Below are 23753 nucleotides of genomic sequence, written 5' to 3'. Positions count from 1 at the left end.
AAAATGTATTCTGCAACAACATAAGCTGTATGAAGTTCCCAAACCTTCCATTTCTAAACCTGTATCAGAGAACATTGAAACGTTAAATTTTAATTGAAGTTCAATTCTGCCTGTAAAATACCAAGACCTAGCTTCTGATTTTAAGTCGTAGTGTGGGAGCCTGGAAGGACAGTGCAGAGTGAAAGCATCTGGTTTTCTACTGAACTGAAAAGATCAGAGGCCGTTCATTGTGCCAAGTGCATAAAAGGTGGTTGGTAGTGGCCATTTCATGTGAGTGTTTTAAGAAGCTCTGTTCTACACAGGTTACAGAGCTCAAGTACACTCTGAAGTAGGGCTGAATATACCGTATTTTTTCTTCTGTATCTCCCCTGTACATCATAATACGGTTTTCTGGCATTTTCAGTTCTGCCTTTCCTTGGCAAATAGTTCTTTCTTCTGTGTTTTGCTAAACTTTTTTCAAATCAGTTGAGAAAAGGAAAAGAACATTTTTTAGATGTTTTAAAAAAGAACTTGGTGAGAACTTGCCAGGAGTGTTAAGAGAAGACAATTACAATCCTCTGTAAGTACACAAGACAATCTTTATGTTGGCCTGAATTAGAGAGAAAGTAGGAGAGGATATTTGAAATTCACCGCTTTCAGTCAAGAGATCTTTTAGTATTTTCTCTTTTAGCACATAATTGCTGCTGTATGGAAAGAAAATGTAAGTAGAATGCATTAATAGGAATCAGAAACAGTTCTAGGAAGCATGTTGTCTCTGCATGCATTTTAGTATTCACATTTGAATTTTTCATTTACTGTTAGATGCTAATTTCAGCTTTAGAAAACCTCTAAACAGTTTTAAGTCTGAAAAAAAGATAAAAAGGAAAACTGTCTGGTTGGTAATTTGAAAATCTGAAATGTCTGATTTTCGCCCAGTCCATGGGAGAAGGAAGGCATTTTTCTCTGAAAATTGAATGTTCTATGAAGTAGGAAAAGATGACTATTATTTAGTTGTTGTAGTCATGAGCACCTCTTATTCTTTTGTTCCTCTTTTTTTTTTTCTTTAATGTGGATATAATCATGAATGTCATTATTCTTTAAATCCAGTGGCTAAGATAATACTGTTCATGCCAAATTTCCTTGGCTACCTAGGTGTCTGAATAACACTTTTTTGGTCTTCCACAGAAAATGCAGTTACTTCAGTCTGGAAATAGATTTGGTGCCTGGGAAGGAACCAGCAACATGCTGCACATTCACAAGTAATGCGTGCTACTTGCCAACTAAATTGTCAAAAATGGCTGATTTGAAAGGGGGTAAAAACTTGCTTAAGGTAATCACAGATATAACTGTTATCTGTTAAGGGCTAAGAGCTTAATGCCCTGTTTCTCAAACGAGATTTTACTATAATGAGATAACTATATCACCCTAAGTGAAAAGCTCATGAACTTGCCTGCATGGTTATTTCCAACCTCTGCTCTGCTAACAGGCTCCCAAAGTTGTTGTTGCTTATAGAAGTGGAAAATGGACCTGATAAAAATGTTTAGTTTGCAGGGCTGTGTTTTATTTATCATATCAGAAAAGAGCAATGTTTTGTTGCATCATGGTCAAAATAGAAGCGACCTTGCTTGTTCATGAGTGCTCAAAGCTTACAGATAAGAGGCAAAATAATAGAGTACAATAGAAAGAGTGTAGTGTAATTATTTGTGGCTTGTCAAGTGAAGCCCTCTCAGGCCCCAAGTGATTCAAATCTGGGAACTCTGCACAATTCTGTACACTAACCATAGCCAACATCAGAGAAATCTCACCCACCTTCTCCGACAGTGCTGAAATTGCATCAGTTTGTCATGCACTGAGCATGCCAGCTTCACGCAATATCATTTGCTTGCAAATGGGCCTGGCCCCAATGCCCTGAGACACATTCTTTGGTATCTGACTCTTGGCCTGTGATTTGTCATGTCTCTAGTGCTATCGGCACAAAGTAATTTTAATAGATTCTGATGGTTTGCTTGTGGAAGGTAAAGAATGCAGTACAGATTGTGTCAGGTAGCTCTCTGTGGCACGTAACATGGTTGAGCTCTCATGATGGTGATAGCCACACAGAGAGTATGGAGAAATGGGAACCCTATTTTCAGTAGTATTTAACACCCCTCTTCTCAATACTGGAGAAGAACCCCTTTGCTAATTCAGTAGAGCCAAGAATTTAGCAGCTTAAGAAAGAAACATTATTTGTGCTTAAGAGCTGTTAGTGGATGGAAAGTGAAGACAAAAAATGTGTGGCTTTGTTCCTTCGTGCCAGGGCAGGGGGAAGGCAGTACTTAGGTGTAAAAATTTTCAGTAATTTCTGCAGAGTAAACTGTATTCATTCCATTTTTATTTCCTCAGTGTTTAACCAAGTATTAATTATTTGGAGTTTTAGTAGTCTCTAAACAACATCACTGCATTTCTTAGGAGTTATGATCTTCAACACTGTTTACAAAAAAAAAAAAAAAGACTTGTACAGTTTGTTCTAAAATGTATCTGATGTGAAATTGGATAAATATGATTTTGAATATAGATTTCAGAAGAATTTATCCATAGATCTTAATTAGCTATTTCTGACTTGCTGGATAATTAAACCTTTGTTTAGAGTAGTTTTGTTTCATTATGAAATAAACGTGTGACTTTTTTTACTCTTCTTTTGACACCACTGAGATGAGATTATTTTGCCATTGACAACTCTGATCTTTGCATCATTTTTTTTTCAGCTGACTTCCTAAATTGATTACTACTTCTGTGTTGGAGCCTGCAGCATAGCTCACCAGAATTCTGCTGACACCAATCGATTAATGTGAAGGTGTTAATGTTAGTGATTTAATCTGAGAAACATTCAAAACCATGTCAGTAATCTGTTCTAAAAAACTGCCAGATCCTTGAATCTTGTTATTTTGAACATGTTAGTTTTGGTTAACAAGAATTTCTCTGAAGAGCAGAAAAAAGAGTGTATTACTGAGACCCGTGGGAAGGGCAAATTTTAATCAGCTGTTGTACATTAGTATGGCATACATGCACATGCTTTAATATTTAACAAACTGTTTTAAAAAATGTTCTTATTAATATTCATGGCATCTCTGAGGAATTTATAAAAATGCTTGAGCACAATCCGTTTTGTTTTTTTTTGTTTTACCTAGGGAATTCCTGACAGCAATGTCACTCTGAGCACCCCGCTAGCAAATTTGTGCAGGTCTGCCATTTTCCTTCCTCCTTCAGCTTCAACAGTTCTTAGCAGTTTTGTTTAGCTAAGCACAATGTTCCAGTGAGCCTGCATTTTTTCCCTTTCTGTTCTAAATATATTCAGAAAAATACTATTGTGTTACACAGTTTCTCAGAGAAGTTCTGGGCTACAGCCAGAGCCTACTGTTCATACTGTACACAGAAAGAAGGAAAAGTTCTTTTCTAGGGTGAGGTATACCAACTTCTGAAAATGTTTTGCGTTTATTTCATGGAGTTTTTTTGTAGTTTTTTGTTTGTTTGTTTGTTTTTTAAAGCAGAGTGCTAGCTGTTTTGTTATATGTTCATCATTAAAACAGCTATTGAGAGTTCATCCAAAGTAGCTCTGTTCTTCTCCGTTTGGAAGTATTAGAGGTTCTCATAGTGGCACAGTTGCTGAAATAGTCTTGAGCTGTTCCATCTCTGTCTCTCAAGGCAGGAAAAGAAATGTCTTTAGTTTGCTGAAGGTCTTCCTGTGGGATAGCCATTTTTTCTGTTCCTAAGTAGCATTATGTTTTGAGTCAGACTTGTTACATCAGATATTTTTCCTTTTTTTTTGAACACCACTAATACTATTCAGAAAAGCATTTTTGTTCTTTAGTACATCCTTAGTACTTCAGACTTAAAAATGGTTAACAGTGAAGAATGGGACCAAGTGTATGTGTATCTAACTGTGTACATACGTAGAGTGAAGCAGATACAGACCACTGGGGAAAAACTTATCAATCTTCAAGCTAATCAAGAAACTACAAGAATTTGTTGCCATTCCTACTTCAGAGCACCTCTTCTTGTATATAATTTTCACCATAAAGTGGAAATTATATCCTCTTTAAGTGCTCAGCTTGCCAAGTGGCCAATGTAGGAGGAGGGAGGGGGGTTAGTGGTTTGCCTGTGAAGCTCAAAGCAGCATCGGGACAGGAGTGGCAGGAGGGCTGATGCAGCTCTGGTTGTCCGATACTTGTACAGCCCTTTGCCCTCACTTGTTAAAAAAGGTACTAGCATGTTTCTATAAAATGGGAAAACCATGCAGGAGCCTTTCCTAGGGTTAATACCTGAAAGAGGAGCCTTTCCTAGAGTTAATACCTGAAAGAACAGGTGTGTTCCACCTCAATCCTGTCTCATCTGAAGAAGCATGGAGGTGAACTATACAAGTTTGGAAGTTAAGAGACTTCAGGTTTCCAAATGACAGAACTTAAAGAACAAAGTTCAAACAGTGTGTACAACTTGCTACCAAGAATTTTCAGGAGTTGATCAGAGAGTTGTATTTTTAAGAGTAAAAGTACTTCAGGGGAAATTGAGACAGTGACTGTTGGTTGCTGCGTTGCATTCGTTTATCTGCAGAAGTTACTGAAGATACGATCTAATCTTTCATTTAGTTAATGCATTTATCAGTTACCTCTTTGTGACTTCATGGATGCGCTGTTCCTTGCCAATGCTAGCTTTGGTGCTTAAAGGTTAGTGCTGTCTGGTTTGAGTGATGTTTCTTTCATGTTCCCTACTAGTGCAAACCTTGTCTCTGACCTAATGCAGGAGGCACTATGTCATGGCTTTTGGTGAAATTCTTGTCTGCTTCACTCTGTATGCCTTTTGTTGAGCACTAGTGTGCTTCATTGAACCTTGGACCATATATTTTGCCATACTTCAGAGGTGTAGAACAAGGCAATAAGACAGCACTTTGGTATCTGCCATTCCAGTTCCCTTTTGCTGTTTGCAGTCAGACACATCCAGGTAGCTTAGCTTCACTGTATTCTCAGTGTCAGTAATTTACTTGTTGCTGATTTTTAGATGTAGCTTTTCCCCCTTAACACCAAGGAAATGGTCAAAGAATCTTCTCCAATTCCTACAGGGCTAGAATTTTAAATTAGAAGACCTGGTGCGAATATTGAATGTACAGCAGTATGATGATGTGCCTGTGGTCTAAACACTAAATAAGCCACTTGTCTTTCACTGCTATCCTTAGCACTGGCAGGGTGTTTGATGTTGACCAAATTGGGAGTGCTCAGAATCACTGTTATTAGCAAGAATGATGACTAAGACAAAAGGTCTTTATTTGTTCTATCTCATGCAATTTCTGTATTTCTTGGGGAAGCAGTGAGATTATTTTGGGCAGAATGATAAGCAGACAAAAAGAGTCAGTGTTTACTCAGCCCTCAGTTCCAGAAGTTGTATGATGGAAGCCCCTTTTTACCTCCTGCATTAAAACAGTTCTTAGTTCCTAGCTTGTAGACATTGAAACACAATTCCATTTACAGATCTCCAACAGATTTACAGAAGAGATTGGAAAGTGATTGATCAATTTATCAGGAAGGACAAGGGAGTAGCTAAGTAGCTTGTGTAGTGGCTGATATCCTCCGACTGTCAGCTGTTTGAAGTTCTGGATCACCTGTGCACTTAACTAGAACAGTATTAAATCTTTATCTTGAGAACAACTTCAGCACAGACTTATTTGGAGAGATCTGACAAGACAGAAGATTTAATTTTGATTACTGTTACATATGCAGGTCATCAAGAGTGGTTTTTAGCCGAGAGTTCAGTATGTGCCAACTGCGTAGCTGTTTCTTTGGACGTTCAAATCTGCAGAACAGACACTTTACCACGAGGATGTGCTTTGAGAAGGAGTTATGTGGAAATCCCCCAGTTTGCCAAATAGGCTCTCACATCCCTGCAGTCACAGTGTGGGTTTGCATTGCCATGCAGAGATCAGGTTTTGGAAGAGGAAACGGGTAAAAGGCAGCTGATCAGAGCAGCTTACTGATGTAGTAGTATGTCTGGTACTGTAGCTGGCTGGGCAGTTGTACATGGACAGCATAATTTCTTGAATTTTCTGACTTTGGAGTGTGTAATTTTTTAAACTCAGTGTTCTTTGGCAATATTTTTATTGCCTAATAATGGCTAAATTTATATTTTTACAGGCTGTGTTGTAATGCTCTGTGCATTTCAGTGAAAATAGTATCAAAGTTCAGTGTATGGTTTTGGAAAAAAAAAAAGTCAAGTTACAGGCTTCTTAAATGTTTTATAGCATGTCAGTGTTTTTTTTTTTTCTTTCTTTTATTCTCTTTTGTGTAGGGATGTAAATATTTAAATATGGGTCCCAAAAATAAAATCTCTATGAAATGTGGAGCTTCTGTTGAAGACTCTAGGGATTTAGCATGCTAAATTAGCACTGGTTGAATGCATTCTAAAAACATCTTTTGGCTGCAATTGTTCACTTCAACAACTTTGATGAGTGGTCAGAAATGAAAAATCATGTTGTAGACCAGACTGTGACCACTGAGAAGTTCAGAGGTCTTGGTTTTGCCTCCAGGTCCCAGCTAGCCCCGAGCTGCTTGGAGTGGTAATGTTCATACTGGGAGCTTACAAAAAACAAGTCTTGGGCAATGCTGGATTGATGTGGAAATTTGCAGTAACTACAGAATATTCCCCTTACTTTGCAGAAATTTTGGAACAGTGAGAGGAGATTGGAGTTTTGTTTGTTACTTCAGCTTTCTTGGCAAAGGTTTCCTTTAGGAGTGGAAATCAGCATTGCTTTTGTTACTTCAAGACCTGCTCCAAAAGTAATGCCTCTTATTTTATTCTCCTGGGCCATGATGTCAGAGGCATGGTATGGTGGTATGGCAGGAGAGGCTGAGCCTTCCCAGTATTCCATTACATGCTGTTGCTGTGTGACAGCTGGCAGCAGAGGGGCACTCTGACAAAAGGGTGTCTGACCTGGAAGAGCCTAGGAAGCAAAAGGCTGGAACTGAATTCCCCCATGTGGAAACTGGCACCCACTGACATGCATAAATGCTTGCTGAACATTTATAGAGACTAAACAGTGGCTGCAGCACATGAGGGGTGGTGCTGCACTGCAGCAGTGGCGACAGCGATCAGCTCCACTGGTGCAGATTTTCATGCGTGTGTGCAGCATACAGGCTCTTGCTCATTGCTGGTGAAAATGCATAGTTAGTGCCAATTACTGTGTTGAAAAATGGTGTTTTGTAACTGAGAATTTGCTCTATTAAACAGTGTTCTTGTGCTCTTTGTAACTTGTAGTTTCCATGGAAATAAATAGGAGACATTATTTCCAGAGCCACATACACAGGTTCTTGGCATTAATCCTAACTGAAATGAAGTCAGAGGCTGAGGTTTGTCTCATCTTTTGTACACTTCATGTTGTAATTTTGTGTGCGTTATTAAAAAACCTGACGTTCAAATAAATGCTCTGAGAATTCACACTTGGTTCAAGCTTTACAGTTTTCAGATTGCTTTTGAGCCAAGCTGAGTGCTGAATTTTCATGTGTATATGTCTGTAATATATAATTTATTAAAAAAAAAAAATGAAGTGAACATTCAATACTTGATATAAACAGCCTATTTTTCTTTATTAATCTGTGAGCATACTCATATTACTGTTAAGATCTTCAACTGTTTCTCCTACAACTGTAATTGTTAAATGAATAAAGAGTGTATTAGGTGACATGTGTATTGCAGAATGCATTATTGGTCATCTGGGTTATTAGTTCTGTGTTAAAGCAGGTAGTGTTTAGAGAAATAGTTAGATACTTCTATGACTTCCTCTATTATGTATAATATAAGTAGTAGTGAACTTAATCTAATTCATGGGGACTTCTTGTAGCAATTGGTATTAATGTTTAATTGGGAAATGTTTAATTGGGAAAGCACAGTAAAAATATATTTTTCATTTAAAGACAGTAGACTAAAGGTTGTTCCTCCTAGGCATTTTTAAGATTTTTTGGAGAGGGAAGTTTAAACTCTTATTAATTACTTCTCAGCCGTACATGCAGGTATGTGCTAAGTGTTGTTTACAAGTCCTTTTCTTGATTATTTTCTCATTTATATTAAGAAGAAGAATTGAATTTTAAAAATTCCATCGAATACACTGGTGGATTTTTGCTTCAAAATTATTAGCCTCAACCATTCTGTGACTTGAACAAGGTAATTATACTCTTAGCTGAGGTTTGTCCGTATAAACTCACGTGGATTTGTTTCTGGAAGGGGTGTTTTTCTGTCGGGTTTATCTTTGCTCAGGTGCCTCGCTGACCGGTAGGGGTCACTCTGCGCATTGAATTTAGGAAGTATGTAAAAGTCACTTTAATTACATTATTTTTAATTGCATATACTAGCATATTTGAAACCATAAATCCTAGAAAAGAATTGTGCTTATTATTTGTTACATTATCCCACTGTGTTTGAGTTGGGAGTGTCTGTGCCAAGCTTAAATAGTACTTAACATTTTAAAGGAAAACGGCAAAGCATTCAGCAGTTTAATACTGGAACTCTAATCTAATGCAGTCTCAGTTGATTTATAAGAGTCAAACTTCACAGCTTGAAGGAAAGATGAGTGGTTAGGAAATGGCTCTGGTTGTATCTGCTATGTTTCTGTGCCCTAAAATGCTGAAAAGACACTGGAAAGTCTGATGAGACAAATCTGTGGACTACATGAATGTATTAGTAATGTTTTCTTCCATTTCCCTCGAAATTAAAACTTTAAGGCCACTTTTAACAACTCCAATGGAAAGATATCAAGCATGTGTTGCTTTTTGCTGAAGTGTGTATTTATTAAGGTAAATAGGTGGTTGAGAGTACCCTGCCCAAGTCTGTTGGTTAATCATGCAACATCAGCGTGGTCAATTCAAGTCACTGTATAAAATCCATTTCCAGTTTTTCTGTATTGGCTGTATTGAGGAAAATCTCTTTTCTTCCTATAAAATTTATAGCTAAGGATTTGAAATATTTTCAGTATAAGAAAGAATGAAAGGACATAAACATCTTGATGTATTCATAAGTATAATTTATCAAATTTTGAATGAAATGGAAAGACTCTGTTGCTTGTACTACTTTAATTACTGGAATTTCTTAATGAGGGATGCATTGCACATAATTAAATGGAACCAACTGCTCTGTTGATTTTCATATCCTTTACCCAACCTCCTCTTCTAAACATAGATGAGAGTTTTCTGTTCCTGCATTGTTCTGTGCTGCAGTCGTGTTTGTTGAAGCTCATATACATATCCTAAGGAGCCTTAACTCAAAATATGTTTTAACAACTAAGAATCTTCCACTGAAATGGCCAGTGGAAAACTCACTGTTTTCCAGCAAAATCACCCTCTTCTGATGCCCTGTATCAGATCTGAGAGTTCAGTTTCAGGTCTGGTCAAGTCACAATGCTCTGATTGCTGCAGAAAAGTCTGAAGAGCCATGTGGAGTTGGTTAAAACTGAGATGAAGAGACAGAGCATATTTTTAAGTTTTCTCTGTAATAACAATACTTACACTCAGAGCTTGCCTGTCAGGAGCAAACTGATTAATTTCTGTAATTCTGGTATAACAGCAGATTGGAGCAGTAAGAGATAGCAAGCTATTAGGTAGTAGTGTTGCATGCTTTTCTGTCCCTGCTGAGACTTGTGAAATTTGATTGAGGAGTACTATCTAAAAACTTGTGCTTATCACTTCTACGCATATTCCACCTCGACAAGAGAATGAAAGATCTGCACACGCATGATCTCTTTCCATTATTTGGTTGAGATTTTTATTCTATTGGTAGTTTGGGCATTATAATGAAGAATATTTTTGCTTTTTTTCCTTACCTGTCTTCTCTTTTCTAGGCATTGTATAGCTTTGAGAAGTAGGATAAACAGTTGGCAGAAGAGAACACCATTGTTTACACCATATTTTTGTTTTGCTAAATTGATATTTGGATTGATTAGGTTGATTCTAAAAAGTGATAACTTACAGGCACAGAAATGTCTTCAAGTGACTGATAAATACCTGATTGGAATTGAATAAAAAATTTAATCTTTCTGACAAGGTGATAACATTTTGTTACAACTGTTGAACAAATAAAATTACTTCTGTGAAAGAATTCCTTAGTGTAGCATGAGATTACTTGCTTTTTCCTTCTTGTGATATTTGTTCTCTGCATATCTAGTGAAATCACTATACCTTATAAGAATAGCAGCTTTCCCTCTGCCTCTAAGTCTACTAGTTGATCTGGTCACTTAAGCCTAACATTTTTATGCTTTTATTTCTTCAGATCTTTGAAACAGGCCTCCTGTGAGATTACCTAAATTTGTCAAAAATTAAGAAAAACTGAATATGTGAGTATTTCTGCCTCTCCAGTAGATGAATACGTGGCAAAATTCTGCTGTGCTTCATCTTAGTGATATGCTGGTGACGTGCTAGGAATTGAAATTATTAGTTAGGTAATTCTAGTAGTTACATTTGTACATACTGATCAACATGACCTACATGTGATTTATTCTGGTGGTTGATGATAATTGAGTAGTGATAATTGGAAGAGTATTGTATGTTCTTTTAAAAGGAAATGTTTGGTTAGAACAAATGGCTGTTTTATTGCTTGGTGATTGATTGTATTATTTCTTGTAACTGCAGTTCTTTCTTCCAAAAAATTACCCATTCCAGAGTAATTCCAAAATAATTCAGAATTTTGATGCAAAATGGGTAACAAAATGTCAGCATCCTGAATGACATTTTCAGACAGCAGTGTGGTGGACCAGATACTTGGCAGTGGGAAATTAATTTTGCGTCTTCATCTATGGAAGAAACCTGTACCCACCTCTCTCTGAAATATATCCAGAGTGTATTTTTTTAACTGTGTTGACAGGAGCACCAAATTTGTGTGTTCAGATAAAGAGAGCAGATTCCAGGATCCTGCAAGTATAAAATATTTTATCACTTTATTGAGCACAACAATGTTCTGGCAGATTTAAATGAGTGTGTTATTCTTTATGTACTGATTTTCTATACACGTAAACTTTGGTTATGTTTAGGTGTTCTTCTTCAGTAATAGATGTAGTGATTGTATCTTTTTTAAACTGATTTGATTTTCAAATGCGTATGTACACACATCTATCTTAACCTTAAAAAAAAAAAGGCAAAAAAAAAAAAAAAAAAAAGAGTTCCATGCCCAGACTGTTGGTAATATAACTGAGCGTTGATGATTTTGAAGCTGCCTAGACAGGGAGGACAGGTTCCTACTTGTGCACGGAATTTTGTGCAAAAAAAACAAGTCAATGATTTTACCAAGGAGCAGGCTAAGAATATTGAAAGTGAAATTGGGAACAAAAGTAAGATCAAACTACATTGCAGAAGTTCTTATAGACTCTCATGAGTTGTGTGCTTTCAGTGCAAAGATGGCACCCTTCTCAAAGCCTTTTCCTAAGTTGCATGTTGTGCAATTATGTGATGCAGGCTGTCATGTCTTAGGCTTTGGGATTCAAGACAACAGAGGGAACTGTAAATTACTGTGTGTAAGTAACGTATAAGTGTTTGAGACCACATGCACATGTTTTTCAGGATTCCTTTTTAAAATGTTAGGTTCTCGGTTTATTATCACCCTTTTTAAGACAACAGCCTATGGCACTAAAATCTATATTTTTTCACTAACAAAGAAAGGTACCCCTGATGCATAATGAATGCAAGTACTTCTTTTTCTTTTGACTTTGACTTTAACTCCATTGAGTTAAACAAGGAAAACAAAAGTTATTGCTTCAGCTCAGTGTGCCTGTCTGGAAAGAAGTGATGATACTGCTACAGGCATGCTTTGAGCAATGGCTTGGGCATTTACCCAGCTCATATATCCCTGTCATAAAGAGTCAGTTTCTCTCCTTTTGAAGCCAGATGTAGTGATGTGGGCTTTCTGTGAATCATTCACAGGGAAGAAAAAAGTATTCTGTCTCCTCTAAAACAGAAACATACCCGTGATGGATGTTTTCCTGTAATGAAATAAAGGAATATTAAAGTAATGCCTTAAATTTGAGCAAATAATTTGGATTATTGCATGATGGAGTTAGGAGCTGGCAATTGCCTTAGAAAAATAAAAGCTGAATCTAAAAGAGATTAAGTTGTAGCTATCACATTTGAAAGTTAACATACGTTATCTAAAGACTGGAACAGCAAAGTGTGTTTATTGTAGTTCTCTTTCAAATTCTGCTTGTCCTCATGGATCCATATGTTAACAGCCTGTCATACAGTCTGTGTTTCCAGGCCTCTTAGCTCCTATTCTATTACAGAAGTACATGGCTTCTTGCTTTTCCTGAGAAAACTTGCTACAAGGTACATCCTGAAAAAAATGGGAATAAATACAAAGTAGTATATCCTTGATTTTCAGGTGGTTCAAAATAAGTTCACTGACTAAGCAGGAATGTTTCTTGTGCTTTGGATGGATACTTTGCACTCAAATTAAAAGTCAATTTGTGTTTATATGTTGTGTTCATTTAAAATTAAGTTCACTTTGGCAAGAGTGTTTGGGTTGGTGTTTTTTTCATAATTGGTTATGAATTGCTGCCATCATCAGTATAAGCAATGAGGCTTTGTGCCCACATATTTATGCGTATCAGACAACTGAGATGAAGAGAATTTCCTGTTTTCTGTATAAGCACAACATACAAGAGCCAGAGTTGGAAAGGACAGTATGTAATTCGTCTGTGACTTCTTGTCTAAAGATATTCTTCCTGATATTCTTAAGAATAAAAGTTTATGCCGTAATGTTTTGGCAGAAATGTAAAAAAACTTCTTCATCTTTATTTTCTTTGTTTATTTTTGCAATGACTTTAAAAAAAAACTTTTTAAATATACATAAAATAATTCTTAAATATACATAAAACATTCATACTGTCAGTCATCTCTAACTTAATAAAGATTACGGAGGATTTGCTGTTCAGAAATTTAGCATCACAAACGTTGAATACATAATCGTTGTTGCCCCAAGATGTTCTTCTCAAAGCAAAATTATTCTAGATTCTTTGCAGTACGTGTGTTACAAGAGCACCAAGGGGAGAACATGCTTACCATTAATCTTTTTTGTCTCAGAGAAGTTTGAGTCATTCAATGAAACGGAAAACAGCTAGACTCTTGCCATCTTTTTCCTTTGTTGTTTATGTGTGGTAAATGGGATTGTCCAAGTTGTCTCTGCTAAGGAAAATCACGAGAAGTACCTTGTTTGTTTAAGTTATTCAGCTCTGTTTCTCTGATACTCTTAAAGCATGTACTTCTTTAGTTACGTGGGGCGTTGATTTAGTCAGCCCTTGGTCTCATTCTGCTTGTTCAAAGTCAAGGGAAAGGAAATGCCTCTGAGAGCTGAGTCTTTCATTTCTTTCCTCTTGAAACAGAAGTAATTTTATGAGTGTGTGAGGTGGCCGATAGCTTTGCTGAAGACTGTTTTCAGTTATAAGTAAGTAGTTAAGTAAGGGTATTGATTAACTTAGGCTGAGCAACAGTTACCAATCGTGAAGAATGACTCTTGGACCATCTTCTTCTCCCTAAGATTTTTCTTGTTTGAAACAAAGACTTAATTGCTTCTGCCCACTCTAAGATATGAAGAGTAAGTTTTTCTGAGTTCTTTTCATTCATCAGCCTCAATGAAGAATGTTGTGATTTAAAGTTCTTCAGTTGTTTTGCTGGCATTTTTTTAATTGTTGCAGTTTACTTTGTCCTGACTGCTATGAGTCTTTCATCTATACAGCTAATATAAACATAGATTTTGTGAGGACTGTCTGTACAGTTACATCCTTACAGATATTAACTCTGTGCAAAATAAGTTTATGGTGATAGGGAGACTCTATTCAAGGTGACAAAAAGAAGGGAATAAAAATAAGGAAGTGGATATTTTATCTGTAGGGTACTGTAGGACAGTGTATATGGAGAGCTGCTGTCCAAGAACTCTTCAGCATTAAAATCAATATAGTTTGAAAGACTCTCATGCAAGTTGATATAATAACCTCTGAAATACTAATGATCAGTTATCCCTTCCATTGGGAAACTGTACCAGTCCCAAGCACAAAAATGGTCATTCAAAATGTCTTTACTAAGCAGCACAGTATTCTGCAGAAGTAAATCTTGAGCAGATCTGGCTCCCTAAATGGTAATTCCATCTTTTTTTAAAAGGTCAGCTCAATTAAATTTTGGCAAGATTGAGTCTTCAGTGTCTCTTAGTATATTCATCGGGACACGTTGGCTGGTAGCTTGCAAGTGTTCATGAGCAAATCGGGTTAATAATACATTGGTACCAGTACAAATAGATTGTCCTCATCACTGCATAGACAAAACACTCATGAGAACTATGCGATTCTTTAAGCACTAGTGGCATGATATAATGAAGTTGTATTCCATTAAGCAGTTGTATACAAGGGAGCAAAATGTCATCACCTGAGTGTGGCTGCATTTCTGTGATACAACCTCATCTGTTCCGTCAACTAGTTTTGCTGTGATCAATAAGCAGTTTTCTGTGGCCTTTCACTACTGTCAGATGTCATTGAATGATGTAAATACACGTCAGAAACTAGGAACTTGACAGCTCACCTAGACTAAGGAGGGTGTGTGCTGCTGGGATAGACAGAAATGACAGCTGGATGTCTGCTGTGTATAAATGATTTGGTATTGCTTCAGACAAGATTTTTCATTTTCCGTAAGCGTGCAGCAAGATGATTGTGGCTTGTACATAAGTCAAATAATTCAAAAATACTGAAGAGAAAAAAGCCTTCTTGTGTTACTGGGCACAGCACAAAGTATTTTAAATGGTCTGCTCACAGGTGACCTCTTCTTTTATTCTTGTGTCTTGATACTAAGTCTTGGGTCCTACCTGCTCTTAAGATACGGGAAGATTAAATAAGTATTGAAAATATTCTTCTCAGAAATAAACAGTGGGGAAAGTCATGTTAACATACTCTTTCATTAAATAATTGACTTTCATCAGTGACTTCGGGTTTCTGTTAGAGAAGCAAGGATCAAGGCATTGGGAGTGTTGTGCTGTGTTGTCTGTTCTTTGTTTTGGTTTAGTTTAATTGTGAAGTTGTTCTGAAACGGCTTTCAGAAGTGACAATGGAGAATTAAAGCAAACGGATATATTCACTGTGATGAATTTTAGATGAAGTGTGCAGTTTTATTCTTATTTGAAATTTTTTATTATACTTCATGATTCCAACAAGGCATCAGCTGTCATAACTGTTAATAAAAAAGAGGTTAGTGATATTCTGTTTTGCATTTATAGTATTTAGGAATGAACTTTTGTTCCAATTTTAACATAAGAAACTTAAAGCTCAAATTCCAAGCAGAATTTTCTGGGAAATGAGTAAGTTTCTGTAATCGGTGTTTGGAGATGAACTGACATTTGAGGTGCTGAAGAAAGAGCATAGTATTTGGCTTTTTGTCTTATGGGTTGATTTACTCCTTAAGAAACATAGACCATAATTGCTATCTCGTAAGAAGAAAAACGTGGAAGCTGTGATTTTGAAGAGAAAGCAAATAGTAAAATGAAATCTGCTTTAAAAAAAAAAAAAAATCTTGGCTTTAGTAATATGAAATAGCATGAGATCTGGGCTTTAATGCTTTAACCTGTTTTTTAACAGCAATCAATGTTACCTGGTAGCCTTCCATTCTTGCTGTCCTGACCGCTGGCAAAACTGCTTAGAAGATGAGGGTTGAGGTTTCACAACCTAAATAAGATTAGCATGTTTTAAATGTTTTTCCCCTCTCAATGGAATGCAGTTTGTATGAAGGAAAGCTTCAGAATTCAGGTTGATGCTTCAGCTGTGAGCAGCCTTAAGAATTTTTCATGCAGCCCCTGCTGCTAAACAGGAGATTTTGTCTTCAGCAAGGTTGCCTGTGGTATTGCCATGTTCATACTATGTCTCCTATGATCTCAGAGTTAGAATTCTGACTTCTGTAGTATTTGTTTTAGACTCTCTGTAGCATATCTCCTCTACCTCTCCACGGGTTTTCTTACAGGAGTTTCCAGCAGCAGCTCTCCTCAGCTGAAAGGCTTAGACCAGGTTTTCTGAGAGAGGCATGAACCTGGATTAAGAGTAACCAAGGAAAAAGATTGTAAATAAACTGCATTCCTGTTTTCTCAGGGGTTGGGTCTTGCCTCTACCTATCATTTATATTGTTAATTGTTTGGAGTGAGTTATCTTTGTTTTATATAGAAGTAATAGGCTAGTTGCTCATCTGCCCATATATATTCGTAACAAGTGCAGGGGTACACAAAGCAGCCGGTGCTGAATCAGTAATTGCTCTGCCAGCATACTTAAATTCCTTTACTGGATATGAACTTGCAACTTTCGCAATAAAAGGAAGGCTCCTTCAAATGTTCTGTGTAGGCTGATTCTTATTTTGAATCAGAAAGTGGTTTTGAATTAATTTCTAATTTGACTCATCAACTCACAGGCAACGTTCTTTTTGCAAGTGAGAAGAGTGGTGTCAAGGTATAGCTGTTAGGTGAGAGTTTTGTCTCTGATCTCATTGTGACTGCTTTTAATGGGGGAGAAATAGTGATGACTGACTTGTGGGGGGGAGGAAGTTATTAGACAGAAGAAAGCTATTTCAGCTGCAGTCTTATATGTCTGGACTCAGAATACCTTGAGAATGGCTGCTGAAGATCTCTGACTTCTAGTCAGCGTGAGAGCTCTTCTACAGCGTAGTGCTTTCCTGTGTTTTAAGATACTTTCAGTTTTAAATGAGTCTATATTAATTTCTTATGTTTATTTTACAAAATCACTTTTACTTTACTATGACTATTTGACTGCAAATACTGGTAAGATTAGATATTTCATAGTCCAGTATAAATCCTCTGAGTGTTGTAAACTTCAGAATTGCCATCAAGAGTGTAAAATTCCATTTTTTCATTGCTTACAGTCTTGCACTTTATATGATACTGTGTTTTTAAAACTCTTTCTAGAGCTATTCCAGCAATAGTTCTGAAATCTCCTGCAATTCTAAATGTACTGCACACTGATAGTAAGATTTGGGATAAGAGAATTGTGTAGTTGACCAAACTTGTTGAGATCATATCAGTTTTCCATATCCTTCTGTTTTTTTTCCTCTGTGTATTGCATACAATAAGATAAATAAATAGTTGGATTTTTGTATTTACAGATTTTGCAATGTTTCTGTCACTTCAAGTTCTTGTTCCTTATTAAGACTTCAGAGATACAAACCAGTAGCTCAGTAATTGCTTTCTTGAATCTGCCTTTAATAATTACATTTAGTAAAGCTGTATCGAAAATTAGAAAGGCAGACTAATGGAAAACTAGATTTTTCACTGAATTAGAAAGCAAGACAATCCATATATTGACAACATTTCAAGTTGAAACAGATCAGGAAAACTGTTTTGGACTGTCTGTGCAAAGAGGCAAACAGAGGCCTGATGTGCACTGTCATCTGCATTTTATACAGCCAGAGAAACTGTAAGAGATTTCATGTAAATAGGTGTCTTGAATGGGGACAGTACAAACCCGATTTGGAAGCAAGTCACTAGAGGTTTTTTTTAGTCAGAGATCTTCTTTTTCCTTAACACTAACAAGAAGTCCAAGAAAGTACAACATTGTGCTGATTAAAATACCTTGAAATAAGAGGCCAGGAGAGAGGAAACATATTTTAAGTTGTTATTGTAGACTGGACCATAATCTGCAGAAGAATGTTATCTTGAGTTTGTTATGACAGCACTGTGAGCCAGTCTGTATGAAGAAAGTAGAAAAGAAAAGGTATTTGGTCATTGTTTAGTCACAACTGAGACTTCTCACCAAAAATTTAAGGCATTTGGATTCCCATTTTAAGAACAAGGAAAAACATTACAACTATTTTCAGACTTCTATTCCTGATATGCTGAATGTTTTAAATGCTTTCAATCAAGCAAGCACTTGATTTACTTACAAGCACAGTGTTTACAGTATCAAACAGGTGCTTGCAGCCATAGTGTTATTTAAGGTTAGAATAAATGGATTTACATCAGGTTGGTTGCCAGTTGCTAGTGGGGTTCCCAGGAGAACCCCATTTTGGAGTCAGTTCTCTGTAAGATTTTCGTTAGTGGTCTGGATGCAGGACACCAGTGCACACTAAGTTGGTGGACAGTGCTGAATTGGAAGAGCTGTTTGACTCCTTCAAGGGCAGAGCGGCCTTGCAGAGAGATCTAGAGAAACTGGAGAGCTGGACAGTCTGAAACCGTATGAATCTGAATGAGAGCATGTGCTGGATTCTGCACCTGGGACAGGGCAGCCCTTGGCTCTGTGAATAGACCCAGGGATGAGAAACTGCAGAGCAGCCCCACCAGAAGGGATGCAGGATTCTAACACAGGTTGTGGGTCTGCGTGCTGCTGTGTGGGGCTGGGGTTGGGACTCAGGGGTCCTTGTGGGTCCCTTCCACCTCAGGATATTCTGTGATTATATGAACAGCGAAGAAAGTATCGCTAGACAGCCACAAATCTGAGAATTGTGTCCATTTATAGAGCCTGTTAAAAGTGGTATGTTAATATTATTCTCACTTGGAATGGAAATAATGAATGTATGAGAAAGCAGCGCCAGTTAACAGAAGTGCTGAGAAGAACAAAAGGGAGACATGCCTTCAGTTTCCTTCTAGTTGTCTTCATTTGCTAATTGAGCAAAACAATATTACCTGTAATCTGGGGAGCATTCTGTAGATTGTGAGTAAACTACTACTCAACAGTAACTTTTTTACCTGATCTTTTCAGAATCTGATGGCAAAGATGAAAGACTCTTAGAAAAAAATATTTTGAAATTAATGGAAATACTTACTGTGTCTGTGGTTTAACACTAAGCACCACCCAGCCTCTTGCTGGGTAAGAAAGTGAGAACTTACGGCTTCAGTTGCAGTTTGCTAGGTAAAGCAAAACCTGCATGTGTGAACAGAGCAGATATGAGCCATCTGGCTAGATTTTATAGAAAGTGTCCAGTGCAAAGGAAAGGTCTGCAAATGAGATAGCAGACTTTACAGTATGTATTTCTATTTCTGATTGGAGAATTTATAAGCTATATATTTTGGGGTATGATGGGTTGACTTGTCTTTTGTGCAAAGCCTTATTTGAAACCCAATGTACTGGGTAGTAGTCTTTGTAAACTGCAGTAATTCATCTTTTCTTCTTTCAAGTCCATTAGAAATGCTGTCAGTTTTTCCTGTCAGAAATGTTAATGTTCAGTTTTAGTAGAACGTTACAATTATACATGAAGTTAATGATCAAGATCTTACAAAGGCAGTGTAAAAGAGTAAGAAAATGTCACCCTTCTACATATTATGGCAGTTTTTTTTACCTACATGTCTTAATGAATTTTCCTCCATTTTCTATGAGCTTAAATAATAAAGGAGTTTTTTTCTACTAAAAAATCCTCATCTGGGTTAATTCCATATTCTTTATGCATTTCAATGGTACAGAAGTTTTGATGTATTTCAAGAATTTTTCAACCCTAATAAAGAGCCTTCAACAGTGATGAAATGGCAAAATCAGGAAGAGGCAAGGAAGTTCAAGAGTCACAGATTCTCATGTCTGAAATAGGGACCAGTAGAGCTGTGTGTGTCATGGCATAGTGTGTCTGTGTAAGCGTATTGGCTGTCTCTGGTCTATGCCAACAGGCTCTCTGAGGGCTTGGGCTTTTAACCTTAGGCCTCTGAATCATGCCCAAGTGAGATGTTAAGTAGGTTTTCCTGGGGAAAACCATAAATTAAATCCTTTAGCACTGCAATAGCAAAATTCCCAGAGTCTGTAGATACATAGTTTGCATTAATCTTGAGGCCATACTTACTGTACACATCATTTTTTGTGCTATTTCTTTCACTCTTTCATTCTTACATGAGAAAAAGCCATAAAGGTGTGTGCTTTGCTCACTGATTCCTACAACACTGGCAGTTGTGCAAGCAAAGCAGACATACAGAGGAGAAAAGTAGTGTGCAACTGACTGCTGCAAATGAGTCTGCAAAGCTGGACTGCTGTGTGTGGAAAGCTTAACAGACACCACTGATGTTTGAGTGTTTATTCTGTAACCATCATTTCTTAAGGGTTTCCCTTTTCTACTGTTTATTTCTGAGAAAACAAATGGAGGTTTAAGGAAGGGAGTGCAGCATTTGGAGAGGTACTGCCCAGCTGTATGGGTGGCGCATGTCCCTTGCGTAGACTCCTAGACTAATAGCCACCTGAATTTTTAAATGTTAAAATGTCTTTTTTATTTTATTTTATTATTATTATTTTCCTGTTATCACAATGGTTTCAGGTTTTGGGTGAACCATGGAAATTCTGTAGTAACTTTCTGGAGATTTCATAAAATTTCAGTAGGTTTTATCACAGAATCACAGAAACACCAAGGTTGGAAAAGACCTACAAGATCATCCAGTCCAACCATCCACCCATCACCAATAGTTCTCACTAAACTGTATTCCTCAACACAACATTCAAAGCACTGACAGTGAAGCACTGACAGTGGTGATGCCATTGGAAAACCTCTGTTACGCAAATACTCTGTGTTCTGTTACAAATTCCTTTTTTTTTCCTTTCAGAAAGGTATAGATTGGCCAAACTTTCCTCCCAGCTGTATTCCTGGCCTTAACCACATCTTGGGGAATTTACTGTAAAATTGTTTGGTTTTTTTTCTTTGTATTAGAGGTGGTGGTTGTTGTTTCTTTTTTTCTTTTTTTCACAAATAAAGTAAAGTACATTTTTCTTTATGGATGTGCTTGGACTGTCTCAGTTGAAACTTTCTAAAAATACTTTCTATCTGAATCACATAACCTGGTACGGAAATGTCTAAGCCCAAAAATTAAAGGTTGGCAAAACTGTAAGAAACTGAGTACAGTCTTGTAATGGAAAATATTAGATTGTTCTGACTACTTGTGTCACTGCCAGTAATTTCTGTAATATATTTTACTAAATCAACTCTGTCTCATATCCTCTTGGTATGTTACTGAGCTGCTCACTAAAAATAGCACCAGTGTGTGTGAACTGCTGCATGAAGCAGAAGAATAAGGAATCCACTGATACAAGGTGAATGCCCCTTTTTATCCCTCCATGTTTCTTACTTGCGAAAAGCACGGGTGCAAGAATAGGTTAGCAAGGAGTGAGAACATACAGAATGATGAGCAGCTGTTACTTAAAGCAGCTGGAGGTAACACCTCATACATATACAAGGCAAGGTAAGTTGCTGTAAACAGGGTTGATGTTTCTTGTAAATATGTAGAAAAATCAACTTTCACTACAACTAAAAATTTAAAATAAACTAAGAAAAGTTTACATTCCTTCTGCAGGGAGGTACTGGAGACTTGCAGTAATGGGGCTTTTGTAACAAAAAATATTTAAAGGAGTTATTAATGGCAGAGTTTTATGTGAATAGAAACTGCAGAAGTTGTTCTGTTTTTTTGGTTTTTTTTTAAAATAAATGGTGGGATCAAGAAAAATGGGTTTTACATAAGGGTGTCAAGTTGTCATTAAGCTCATAATAAGTTAAAAAGAATATTTGAAGCCTCAGAATGAGGGAATAAATGATATCCATATCACCTATTTGTGTAGTGACATCTGACTGTAATCCTTTTTTCTTATTTTTTCCCTTGATAGTACTTCCTGAATTTGTGCAACAGGATTTAGGGGCTGTGCTTATCTGAGTGACCTGGTATCTGCAAGTGGTGTGCAAACATAGCTTGTTTGGAACAGTGAAACAAATGTGTTTCAGACCCAAGAATCAGGAACTTGGAAGGTGTCTAACATTTCATAGACAAGTTAGCATTTGGGTACTTTTTTCTTGCAGTGCTGTGTTTAGAAATCCTCTAGCTTTTATTAGTGGAGTATCCGAGCCAAGCTGACTCTTCTGTAGTCTGTGCATGGCCATGACTTAGAATCATAGAATCGTTTGAGTTGGAAGGGACCTCTAAAGGTCATCTAAACCCAACTCCTGCAACGAACAGGGACATTTTTACTCCATGACTATTTCACAGTTAGAACAGCAGCCAGCCCAGACAACAATGCCTGCAGAATGACTTCTCTTTTTTTCTGTATTTGAGAAAAAGGCAGTTTCAGATTTTTAGATCTCTGAATTAGACATTTTGACTCTGATGCTTCTAGATAGCATTTGAAGAGACTGATGTGTTGAATTACCTTTGGTTCAGATTAAACTTTTAGCACAATTTTCAGTAATCTGTTGCATGTCGCTTTGCTTGCAGTGTGCAGTTCTTGCACATCTCCCGTATCATACTCAAATTATAATGTGTTTCAAACCTTTCTGAAATTTGTTGTATCAGCCAAATAAAGTATTACGTATACATGTACAGGCATGTAATGGCTCACTGTTTACTTTACTATCTTCCAAATGATGGAGAGGCCAGTTATAAATTAACATAATCCTCACTGAATCAATTTTCATTGCCTTTGGAATGATAAATATTTAATTGTACAACCAGTGCTCTCTGATAGGTTATTCAATCTTGTAGCACAGTATTGCTGAGAGGATGCTTCAGTTTTATATGTTGAGCTGAATGTTTGCATTAGTGTATTTGCTGCCTTTGAATCTACTTAATACACTGATGTAATTGTATTGAATGTAGTTCTGTAAGTGTTTCAGATGTTGCATTGTCTCAGGCATGGGTGTTGAATTGAATTCTGTGCTGCCTGAAGTCTTCCACTACTTTCAGTACAGGTCTGTCTGAAATGGCTGTGATTCAGCTGCTTGCTGTATTTAAATTGTACAGCTAGGCATGAAAATTTGGAGATGTTTTTCTCTCATCCTTTTTTTCTCCCAAGAGTGCTCAAGATTTGTGACTACATTGAGTCCAAAGGGATGTACCTGCATCCCTCTGAATCCCTGCACCAGGGGAGATTGAGGTTGCACATTAGGAAATTCTTCTCCCAGAGAGTGACTGGGATGGGCTGCCCAGGGTGGTGGTGGAGTCACTGTCCACGGAGGTATTCAAGGAATATGTAGCTGTACTGAGGGACACGGGTTAATGGGAAATATTGATGACAGGTGGATGGTTGGACTGGATGATTTTAGAGGTCTTTTCCAACGTTGGTGATTCTGTGATTCTCTGATTCTCTGAACTTCACACTCATTCTGCTCCCTTCTGTTGGATGTCTCCATATCACCAGTTGCTGTTCCTGCAGATGTACCCGGATAGAGCTAGATTGATCCTGGCAGCACTAGGTTTTCTTCAGACTTTGCCAGGAGTTTTGCAGCTTGTGCAGCCATAACTACTGCTACTGTTTTGTTGCCAGCAGTGCATGAATTTATTCTGGCTTACAGCTATCTACATTCATTGTGGCCACAGGGCTAACTACACCATAAATGTTGTTAGCCACAGCAGCTGAATTCAGGAGCTTAGTAACTTAAATTTTAATCTGGGCCCAGTATTTTATTGTTTGTTTGGCACTGTTTGTGATGGCTACTCTTGCAGTTTCTCAAGAAGTTGCACAGTGTTTTCATTTCCATTCTGTCTGCCTTCCTTACAGGTAAAAAACTGTCTTGTTTTCTCAAGTGTAGTGCATCGAAAACCAAATCCTTATAACCTCTTTCAAGTCTTTTCTGTGTAGCAGAAGGCTCAGTCCAGTAAGATATAAAGCTGCTTTGCAGCTTGTTGAGTTTGTCTTCATCCCATTTTGGATTGCTGTTCAAAAGAAATGCACTTTGCATAGAATCCTTTGGTGAGCAAGATTGCATTCTTAAATAAATGGCTATAATGACTCTTCAGAAACAAACGCTGGTGTTTGAAATAAAGCTGCCAATTTTGTGTAAGAACAATACAGATAG

The 23753-nt window shown here is 37.2% G+C and overlaps 1 protein-coding gene across 5 annotated transcripts in view; it reads left to right on the top strand.

Moving 5' to 3' along the window:
• Positions 1-23753, top strand: part of SNX24 (sorting nexin 24) — an 80253-nt gene that overhangs the window by 8359 nt on the left and 48141 nt on the right. Inside the window, exon 1 of one of the 5 annotated variants that reach the window (XM_090132678.1) lies at positions 14205-14678. The exons of 1 other annotated variant lie outside the window; for it this stretch is intronic. The gene's annotated coding sequence lies outside the window, so the exon portion shown is untranslated. 3 more of the 5 variants (XM_090132679.1, XM_031607164.2, XM_031607163.2) reach the window with 3 other exon arrangements.

Source organism: Phasianus colchicus, chromosome Z, assembly GCF_987193195.1.
Source record: "Phasianus colchicus chromosome Z, bPhaCol1.hap1.1, whole genome shotgun sequence".
Classification (NCBI taxonomy): Eukaryota; Metazoa; Chordata; class Aves; order Galliformes; family Phasianidae; genus Phasianus; species Phasianus colchicus.
Note: the sequence above shows the minus strand (reverse complement) of the source record. Positions and strands in the feature narration are given on the sequence as shown.